General features: G+C 37.7%; 1 pseudogene; it reads left to right on the forward strand.

Moving 5' to 3' along the window:
- The first annotated feature begins 10,060 nt into the window (after positions 1-10,060).
- On the forward strand, positions 10,061-10,794 carry LOC112830196 (RNA transcription, translation and transport factor protein pseudogene; annotated as a pseudogene).
- The last annotated feature ends 322 nt before the right edge of the window (positions 10,795-11,116 follow it).

Below are 11,116 nucleotides of genomic sequence, written 5' to 3' on the forward strand. Positions count from 1 at the left end.
AAATGTGGTTGGAGATTCATTTGTGTTCTGAAGTCCTTTGCATGCTGATTAACTGGCCCCTTCCCCCAGAGTTAGTGTTTATTCCTTCTCCAGGTGAGAGTCTTTCTGTGTTAGTTAACTATTGTCACAATAACAAACTACCCCCAAACTCAATGACTTAAAAAAAAAGACGATCATTCATTTTTAACTCATGAGTCTACATGTCTGGACAATTCTGATTTCAGCTGGTTCCCTTACCTATTGAATAATCAGCTGACTGGGGACTGAGGAAGCACCTGGGCCACTAGACTGTCAGGATCCAGTGCTCCCGCAGGCTGGGCTAGCCTCGGCATGTTCTTGTGGCAACAGCAGAAGCACAAGAGCAGAAGCACTTTCTCATGGTTCTGTGTATGTCCCATCTGCTAACATCCCATTAGCCTAAGCAAGTCACATGGCTAAACCTTGAGAAACGCAGCCACCCAGCAAAGTGGCATACAGCATAGGTAAAGAATTAATCTACTGAACGCTCTCAGTCACTATCACATCCCTCACACTGTATTAAAAAAAAAAAAAAGGATCAGAACCTTGGTTGGATCCTACTGTAGAGGAATGGGAATAATTCTCCTTTGTCCTCTTAGAGATCCTATGCCATGGGGTGGGAAGATCATGGAACTGAAACCAGAAGATTGGGTTGGAATCCAGACTCACCCATGTCTTTGTATTTTGGGTCAACTGGTTTAACCTCCATAAACCCCATCTGTAAAAGGGGATTAATATTACCTGTCCCACAGCATTGTGAAGATCAAGTTTGATGAATAGATTATGTATAGTGCTTGGTGTAGTGTCAGCTCAGTAACCATTTTTCTTATGCCAAAGATGGGCTATTCTCTCACATATACAAGTAGTAGAACTTCTCTTTTGCTTTTGCATTTTACTAGTAAGAGGAAAATATTCCTCGTTTTAATCAAATGGGTGGCATAGTCATTGTAATATTGGGGCATATACCATATTCACAACATGGGTGAAGGATGACTGAGGAACAGTAAGAATTTCATATCATAGAGCATCTAATATTATAGTTATTTCAGCTCCCTGCAAAAACACAGTATTTATGAGTTAAAGTTATTTTTTCCAATTTAATATATTTAAAATTCCTTTCTTTATTTGAACTATCATGATATAGTTCACTCCAGCTCAGTTGAGGTGTGGAGATTCTTATTCATTATTTAAAGTACTCATTAAGGACACAGATGTTAAAATCTTTTTCCATCATGGTTATAGGCAGGGCTCAAAACTAATAATTGTAGAAATTTAAACTCCATTAATTGCCCAAATATATAAGAAGCTATATTAAGAACAAATGTGTCATATAATAAGTAAATACATTTTCCCTAATAGCTTGCTTAAAATCCATTTAGGAAAAATAATCAGGGATAATTTTTTTAGGTTTTATTTTAATGTTAGCAAAAGTATAGTGGGACCATTAAAAATATTTGATTATAGAACTTAACGACAGACGTATTTTATCAACCCCTTAAACAGGTTCTTTAATGTAATCTTATCTGGGTAATTTTGAAGCTGAAAGCACTGTTTAAATTTAAGTTGGTTTTTACTAGCATTGCCAACTACATCTATGAGGAGTCTCAACAGCTGGCTTTTCTGTTCCTTTACTGATGTGCTCTTGTGGACCATCAATCAGATGGTGTAGAGGGTTATGTATTATTACTGTAAATCATATTTCTAAGTGAAACATGCTTAGTGTTATAGAGCAAGTCAGTTTAAAATCAAGTGTTTCACGTTAAATAGTCTAAGAAATAAAGGATCAGTTCTTTCCATTGTTCCTGTAATTCCATTTTAAAATTTCTTGAATCCCGTCCCCTCCCCCCACCCCAACTCCTATATTTCTCTCAGATGTTAAATAGAAATTGCAGTTGTGGTATTGTCTCATCTTCATTTTAAATTTTGATTTTTTTTATTATGGATTATTTTCACTATGATTTTTTTTAAAAAAGTTACCTTAAAATATTATTTATCATGATTACTGAACTTGAGACATCCCCTCAAATTTTGCACCCCTGGTCAATGCCTCACTTACCTCCTCCTAGTCTGGTCCAAAGCAGTTTTACAAATCAGAACAATATGATGCTGAAATTTGTATGCACTATCAGTCTAGCTTTTCAGAGAGACTCGAGATTTAGGAAGTGGTACTGAGAAAGGGAATTGTAGTGGTTAGGTATGGTTCCATTACAAACCACTCCAAAATTTATTAGTTACGAACACCCCCATTTATTTATTTTTTGTGTGGGTCAAGATCAGATTTGATTGTTTTCTGGATAGATATTCAGTTTTTCTACTGCAATTTTTGAAAACAGTCCTGTTCTCGTTGCCCAGCAGTACTACCTTTGTCTTAAAACAAGTGTCCATATAAGTATGGATGCATTTCTGTTTTCTGCATTTTTTTCTATTGGTCTTTTTTTTTCTATCCCTGCCCTAATATTTACACTACTAATCAAAGCAGATTTGTAAAGTCTTGATATCTAGCAGAGCAAGTTCTACAACATGATTCTTCTTGAAGAGCATCTTGGTTATTCTTAGCAATTTGCATTTCGATAGAAGTCTTAAAATTGGCTTGCCAACTTGCTCTCCCCGATTAACACACACACACACACACACACACACACACACACACACACACTACCAGTTAGGGTTCTTATTGGTATTTTTTTTTTAAGATTTATTTATTTATTTGAGGGGGTAGGCGCAGAGGGATCAGGAGATGGAGAGAAGCACACTCCCTGCTGAGCACAGAGCCTGACCTGGGATTTGATCTTATGACCCTGAAATCATGACCTGAGCTGAAACCAAGAGTTGGCCGCTTAACCAACTGAGCCACCCAGATGCCCTACTGGTATTTCCTTGAATCTGTAAATCAATTTGGGGAGAGTTGATATCTTCATAGTTTTGTATCTTCAAGTCTATGAACATGGAATATTGTTCCATTTTTTAGACTTTTAAAAATATCTTTTAGAAATGGTTTATTTTATTTTATTTTTTCTATTTTTATTGAGATATAAGTGACATATAAAACTGTGTAAGTTTAAGATGTATAATGTATTGATTTGATACACTTATATGTTGCAAAATGATTACTAGCATACCATTGGCTAACCTCCCTAATGTCATATAATTACCATTTTGTTTTTGTGGTGAGAACATTTAGGATCTATTCTCATAACAAATTGCAAGTCTATAATATAGTTCAGTTGACTCAAACAATGGGGGATTAGGGTGCTGGCCCCTTGTGCAATAGAAAATCACATACAACTTCTGGCTCCCCAAAATTTAGCTACTAATAGCCAATTGTTGAACAGAAGCCTTATTGATTACATAGTTGATTAACACATTTTTGTATGCTATATATATTATATACTGTATTCTTATGACAAAGTAAGCTAGAGAAAAGAAAATGTTATTAAGAAAATTATAAGGAAAATGGGGCGCCTGGGTGGCTCAGTCGGTCTTCTGAGTCAGTCTGCCTTCAGCTCAGGTCCTAAGGGTCCTGGGTCCTGGGATCAAATCCCACATCAGGCTCTCTGCTCAGTGAGGAGCCTGCTTCTCCCTCTCCCTCTTCCTGCCACTCTGCCTACTTGTGCTCTCTCTCTCTCTCTCTGTCAAATAAAAAAATAAAATCTTTTTTAAAAAAGAAAATTATAAGGAAAATACATTTACAGTACTATACTCTACTTATCAAAAAAACCTCCACATATAAGTGGATCCATGCAGTTCAAACCCATGTTGTTCAATACAGTTCAACAACTGTATTATTAACTGTAGTCATCATACTACACATTAGATCCCCAGAATTTACTCATCTTATAACTAGAAGCTATAAGAGTGGGAAGCCCCACTTGGGGCTTTGTCCCAGGACTCCGAGATCATGACCTGAGCCAAAATCAGATGCTTAACCAACTGAACCATCCAGACGCCCCTCCTCTGCTCATTTTTAAATTGGATTTTGGGGCTTTTTTGCTCTTGAGTTGTATGAGTTCTTTATACATTTTGGATATTTAGTCCTTATCAGATATGACTTGCATATTTTCTGTCATTCCATAGGTTACCTTTTCATTTTCTTAATTGTTTATTTTGCTGCACAGAAGCTTTTCAGTTTGATGTAGCTTCAGTTATTTCTTTTTGCCTTTGTTGCTTGTGCTTTTGGTGTCAGATCCAGAAAGTCACTGCCAAGACCAGTGCCAAGGAGCTTTTCTCCTGTGTTTTCTTCTAGGAGTTTTCTGGTTTCGTTCTTATGTTTAAGTCTTTAATCCATTTTGAGTTAACTTTTTATACCAGCACCGTACTGTTTTGATTATTATAGCTTTGTAATATAGTTTAAAATCAGGAAGTGTGATGTGTCCAGCTTTATTCTTTCTTAGGATTGCTTTGGCTATTCAGAATCTTTGATAATTCCATACAAATTTTAGGGTTATTTTTCTATTTCTGTGAAAAACACATTGGAATTTTGGTAGGCAATGCATTGAATCTGTAAATGGCTTTGGGTAGAATGCATATGTTAACAATATTAATTCTTCTGATCCATGAACATGGGATATCTTTCTATTTGTTTGTGTCTTCTTCAATTTCCTTAATGAAAGTCTTATAGTTTTCAGTGTACAGATCTTTTACCTCCTTGGTCAAATTCTTCCCTAAGTATTCTATTGTTTTTTATTTGTTTTTTTAAAGATTTTATTTATTTGAGAGCAAGAGAGAGAAAGAGAGATCGAGAGTGAGCACATGAGTGGGAGGGGCAGAGGGCAAGGGAGAAGCAGACTCCCTGCTGAGCAGGGACCCTGACGTGGGGCTTGATCCCAGGACCTTGAGATCATGACCTGAGCCAAAGGCAGACACTTAATCAGCTGAGCCACCCAGGCACCCCAGTGTTTTATTGTTTTGATGCTACTCTGAATGGGATTGTTTTATTTCTTTTTTAGATGTTGTTAGTTTATAGAAACACAACCGATTCTGTATGTTCATTTTGTATCCTGCAACCATACTGAATTAGTTTATCCTAACAAGTTTTTGGTTGATTAGGATTTTTTTATATGTAAGATAATATCATCTGCAAACAAAGATAATTTTACTTCTTTCTAATTTGGGTTGCCTTTTATTTATTTTTCTTGTATATTGCTCTGGCTAAGACTTCTAGTACTATGTTGAATGGGAATGGTGAGAGTGCACACCCTTGTTTTGTTCCTGATCTTAGAGGAAAAGCTTTCAATCTTTCATTATTTTGTATGACGTTGGCTATGGGCTTGTCGTATATGGCCTTTATTGTGTTGAGGTTACTTTCTTTTCTACCCAGTTTGTTGGGCATTTTTATCACGAAAGAATGTTTTTTGTCAAATGCCTTTTTTGCATCTAAGATAACTGTATGATTATTATCTTTCACTTAATTGATATGGTGTATCAGATTAATTGACTTCCATATGTTCAACCATCTTTGCATCCCAGGGATAAATTCCATTTGATCATTGTGTATGATTCTATTAATGTGTTGCTAATTTGGTTTGCTAATATTTTGTTGAGAATTTTTGCATCTATATTCATCAGGGATATTGGTCTGTAGTTTTCTTTTCTCATAGTGTCATCTGGCTTTGATATCAGGATAATGCCAGCCTTGTAAAATGAATTTGGGAGTGTTCCTTCCTTTTCAGTTTTTTGGAAGAGTTTGAAGTTTGGCATTAATTATTCTTTAAATGTTTGGTGGAATTTACCAGAGAAACCATGTAGTATTGGACATTTTTGCATTGGTCTGTAAGAACTTTCTTTTTCTTCATAATTCGGTCTTGGTAGTTTGTATGTTTCTAGAAATTTATTGATTTTCTTCTAGATTATCCAATTTGTTGTCATATAATTATTCTTAGTAGTCTTTTGTAATCCTTTGTATTTCTGTGTTATCAGAAGTAATGTCTTTTCTTTAACTTTGGATTTTGTTTATTTGATTCTCTCCCTCTCTCTTTAACTAGTTAGCATCCTTTTGTTTCATTGTTTCAGCTTGAGGAACTCCTTTCAGCATTTCTTATAAGGCAGGTTTAGTGGTGATGAATATCTTCAGTTTTTGTTTATTAGAGAAAGTCTTTATCTTGCCTTCATTCCTGAGGGACAACTTTGCTGGGTAAAGCATTCTTAGTTGGCAGTTTTCCTTTCAGCATTCTGAATTTATCAGAGGGTTCCCTTGTGTGTGAGAAATCCTTTTTCTCTTGCTGCTTGAAAATTTCTTTTTTTTAATTTTAGATATATTATAATTTGTCTTGGAGAAGATCTTTATGGATTAAAATTTTGGGGTTACTTATTAGCTTTATGAACTTGAATATCTAAATCTCTCCCTAGAATTGGGAAGTTGTCAGTCATTATTTCTTTAAATAAGCTTTCTATCCCTTTCTCCCTTTCTTTTCCTTCTGGGAATCCAATGATACATACATTATTTTTATTGATGGTGTCCCATAAACCTTGGAGCCTTTCTTCATTTCCCCCCTCTTTTTTCTCCCTTCTCTGATTAGATGATTTCAGTTTTTCTGTCTTCTAGCTCATTGATTCTTTCTCTGCTTGGGGAATCTTCAGTTGATGTTCCATATTAAATTCTTCATTTCATCTTACCATTTACATTGATGTGGATGGAACTGGAGGGTATTATGCTGAGCATAAATAAGTCAGTCACAGAAAGACAATTATCATATGGTTTCACTCATATGTGGAATATAAGAAACAGCACAGAAGATCATAATGGAAGGGAGAGAAAAATGGAATGGAAAGAAATCAGAGAGAGAGACAAACCATAAGAGATTCTCAACTATGGGAAAGAAACAGGGTTGCTGGAGAGGAGGTGGGTGGGGGTAGGGGGTAACTGGGTATTAACTGGGTAACATGGGCATTAAGGAGGACACATGATGTGATGAGCCCTGGGTGTTATATGCACCTGATGAATCACTGAACTCTACATCTGTAACTAATGATGGTGGCTAATTGAATTTAAATTATAAAAAAAATTCACACACAAAAAATAAATTCTTCATTTCAGTTATTGTATCCTTCAGCTCCAAAATTTCTATTTTGTTCTTTTCTAGTTTTCTGTCTCTTGTTTAATTTCTCATTTTGTTCTTTTATTGCTCTCCTGATTTCATTAAATTGTTTATCTGTGTTATCCTGTAGCTCTGTGATTTTCAGAACAATTATTTTAATTATTTGTTGGGCAATTCCTGGATCTCAGTTTCTTTGGGGCTAGTTACTGGAGGTTACTGCATTCCTATAGTGCAGTTGTTTCCCTGGATTCTTTGTGATTTTGTAGCCTTGTGTAAGTGCATTTGAAGCAACAGTCACCTCCTCTAGACTTTATAGCCTGGCTTTGGTAAGGGAAGACTTTCACTGTGGGTGGACGCATGTTGGAGCATATTGTGATCCTGGGTTTAGTTGTGCAGGGCACCAAGTGTGGGGCATTTAGTAGCACTGTCTTTGGAGGGCACGATGTCTTTCAACTCAGACTGCTGGGGTCCACAATATCATGTGTGGTCCTTGGCAAGCACTGTGAGAGGTCTTTAGGGGCTGTAAGCACTATTGGGGTTCTCAGCAATGCCTCCATGTAGCTAGGGACCAGTGTAGGCAGTGGTGGGGACTGGAGCTGGTGGTGCACACGCATGTAACTGTGGGGGCCAGCTGCAGGTGCCTAATTAGTGACAGACAAACACATAATGGCCAGGGCCAGGGCCAGGGCAGGTAGCGAGGGCCACTATTGGCTCTGGCATCTGTGGGGGTCCTGGCTATGGGTATGCTCTCTTGTTTCCCATTCGTGCACACTGCAATGGAGGCTGGTGATGGGAGTCAGGCTAGCAGCATGCAGATGCACAACTGGAGGGGCCTGCTACAGGTGAGCATGATAGTGCAGGCAAGTACAAAGAAGACCAGGCCTGTTTCAGGCCCCCAAGCAGCTGTGGCTATTGGCATGCTTTCCTGTGGCTACCCAATCTCCTCTCAGACATGCACACTGCAGTGGAGGCTGGTGATGGGTGGTGGGCTTGCGGCATGCAGTTGAACAGCTGGAGGGGTTAGCCCTGAGTGCATGCATAGTGGTGGGGGTCAGCCACAGGGCTGTAGGCTGGCACTGTGCCCTCATACAGCCAGAGAGGCCTGAGCTGGCTGCCAGTGTGGTTCATGGGCTCCCCTGGGGACAGTGGTGTAAGGAGTGGGAGGGACTCAGGTGGCTGGCTTCAGTGAATAATACCTGCGGAGCAAAAGCTGATGAAATCTACAGTGGGTAGGTAGGTGGCAGTTATGCTGGCCTTTGGTTCCTTCTTCAACGGTGAAAGCTGTTAGGTTTGTCTGTAACGCAGGCTGATATGAACCACAATTGCTCCCACTGCATGGTTGCTATTGATAGTTCCTGCTTTTCCTCTTCATTTCTAGCTGTCTCTCAGCATCTCCACTTTGCTGGTCTGGATGGGATAAAAAAAAAAAGTGGGACGTTTGTGTGGTACTCTGAAAGTTGGGAGAAGCTGCTCACTCACCCACGGTCTCTTTCCTGGTGAAGGGTAGTCTTTCTCACTGGGAAGTTCCCTCTTGGCACTGAGCGATGCCTGCTGGGGGCATGGGATGATTCGGACAAAATGAAGCTGTGTTCTTTCTCTTTTTTTGCAGTTAATCTCAGGTTTTTTGTTCCATTATGTTGTTAAAATTTCTTAAATGGACTCTAGAGCTCTCCCAGAGCTATTTTTGTTCATGGATAGCTGTTTAATTGCTGATCTTTGCTGGGAGATGGAAGTTAGGGTCTACTACCTTGCCATTTTGGTGATGTAACCTCAGAAATGCTAATTCTCAAACTGCTTATTTGATTTTCAGTATTTTTCCTTTTTTATATACATTTAAAGCTATGACTATCTCTTAAAACGTGGTTTAACTGCATCTTACAAGTTTCAAAGTGAAATATTTTAATTGTTATTTAGTTCAAATATTTTCTTTCATGGTATTTTTAAAAACACATATCTTATTTATAGTGTATTTCTTAATTTCCAAAGATATGATCTTTAGTTATCTTTCTCTTGTTAATTTTTACCTTAATTGCCTTGTGGTACCGGACATATTTTATACCATATCATTCTTTTTTTTAAATTTAAATTCAATTAGCAAACATATAGTACATCATTAGTATGTTTCAGATGTAGTCTTCAATAATTCATCAGTTGCATATAACACCCAGTGCTCATCACCTCCTGTGCCCTCCTTAATGCTCACCACCCAGTTACCCCACCCACCTCCCCCTTCCACAACCCTCAGTTTGTTTCCCAGGGTCAAGAGTCTCTTGTGGTTTGTCTCCCTCTCCGATTTCTTCCCATTCAGTTTTCCCTCCCTTCCAGTACGATCCTCTGTGCTATTTCTTATATTCCACATATAAGTGAAACCACACGATAATTGTCTTTCTCTGTACTATATCATTATTTTGAAATTTGTTATTTCTTTTCTGGACCAGTTTATAATCTATTTTTTTGCAAATGTTCTATGGACAGTTAAAAGTTATATGTATTCTATAGCTGTTGAGTGCAGTGTTCTATATATATCTAGTATCCATATTTGTTAGTTTTATTGTTCAAATCTTCTGTCCTTAATGATTTCTTTCCTCTGCTTAATCTACCAGTAAATGAAAGAGATTGTTAAAATTGCCCAATGTGATCGTGGATGTATCTCTTCCTCTTTAGAGTTTTATCACTTTGTTAGCTTTATATATTTTGAGAATTTGTTATCAGGTTTAGACACATTTTAAATTTTTATCTTCCTAGCGAATTAAATCTTTTATCATTGTGAAATTTGCCTTAATCTATAATAATGCTGTTTACATTTTGTCTACTTTGTTATTAATATAGGTACAACAACTTTCTTTTAGGGTTTGTTTAGTATGTTTATTTTTTATCTCTTTATTTTAAGCCTTTTAATTTTGTTTCAGTTATCTATCGATGCATGACAGAACATTCCAAAATGTAGTGGCTTTTGGCCTGTCCTCTCCCGGCCGAAGCCCGGGGGACGAAAGCGAGACTCAGGGACCATGTTCCGATGAAAGCTGATGGCCCTCGACTACCACAACCCGACTGGCTTCAACTGCAAAGATGAAACAGAATTTAGAAACTTTATTGTTTGGCTTGAAGACCAGAAAATCAGACACTACAAGATTGAAGACAGAGGTAATTTAAGAAATATCCACAGCAGTGACTGGCCCAAGTTCTTTGAAAAGTATCTCAAAGATGTTAACTGTCCTTTCAAGGTTCAAGATAGACAAGAAGAAATTGACCGGCTTCTTGGTTTAGCTGTTAGACTTGAATATGGAGATAATGCTGAAAAATACAAGGACTTGATACCTGATAATACAAAAAATGCTGACAATGCAGCTAAAAATGCAGAGCCATTGATCAACTTGGATGTAAATAACTCTGATTTTAAGGCTGGTGTAATGGCTTTGGCTAACCTTCTTCAGATTCAGCGTCATGATGATTACCTGGTAATTCTTAAGGCAATTCGCATTTTGGTCCAGGAGTGCCTGACCCAGGATGGAGTTGCTAAAGCAAATCAAACAAAAGAGGGCTTGCCTGTTGCTTTAGACAAACATATTCTTGGTTTTGACACAGGAGATGCAGTTCTTAATGAAGCTGCTCAAATTCTGCAATTGCTGCATATAGAAGAGCTCAGAGAGCTACAGACAAAAATTAATGAAGCCATAGTAGCTGTTCAGGCAATTTTGTTGATCCAAAGACAGACCACAGACTGGGGAAAGTTGGAAGATGAACATTCTAGGATTTCAGCTTCTCACCTACTTAATACAATTGGGAACCATGTACACTCTGGCATGTGTTTGGAAATCAAATGTCACATTTTCAAGGGAAGAATCCTAGAAAACTATGTTCTCGAGATTTACCATCATTGCTTTTTCTTTAATAAAGTTCAGGAAAGTTGGAAAAAAAATGTAGTGGCTTTTTTTTTTAAGATTTTATTTATTTTTGACAGAGAGAGAGGGAGAGAGTACAAGCAGGGGAAGCAGCAAGCAGAGGGAGAGGGAGGGGCAGCCTCCCTGCTCAGCAGGGAGCCCAATGTGGGGCTTGATCCCAGG

Source organism: Callorhinus ursinus, unplaced genomic scaffold (genome assembly GCF_003265705.2).
Source record: "Callorhinus ursinus isolate GAN/ISIS: 27379988/994484 unplaced genomic scaffold, GSC_fseal_2.0 scaffold27, whole genome shotgun sequence".
NCBI classification, from domain to species: domain Eukaryota; kingdom Metazoa; phylum Chordata; class Mammalia; order Carnivora; family Otariidae; genus Callorhinus; species Callorhinus ursinus.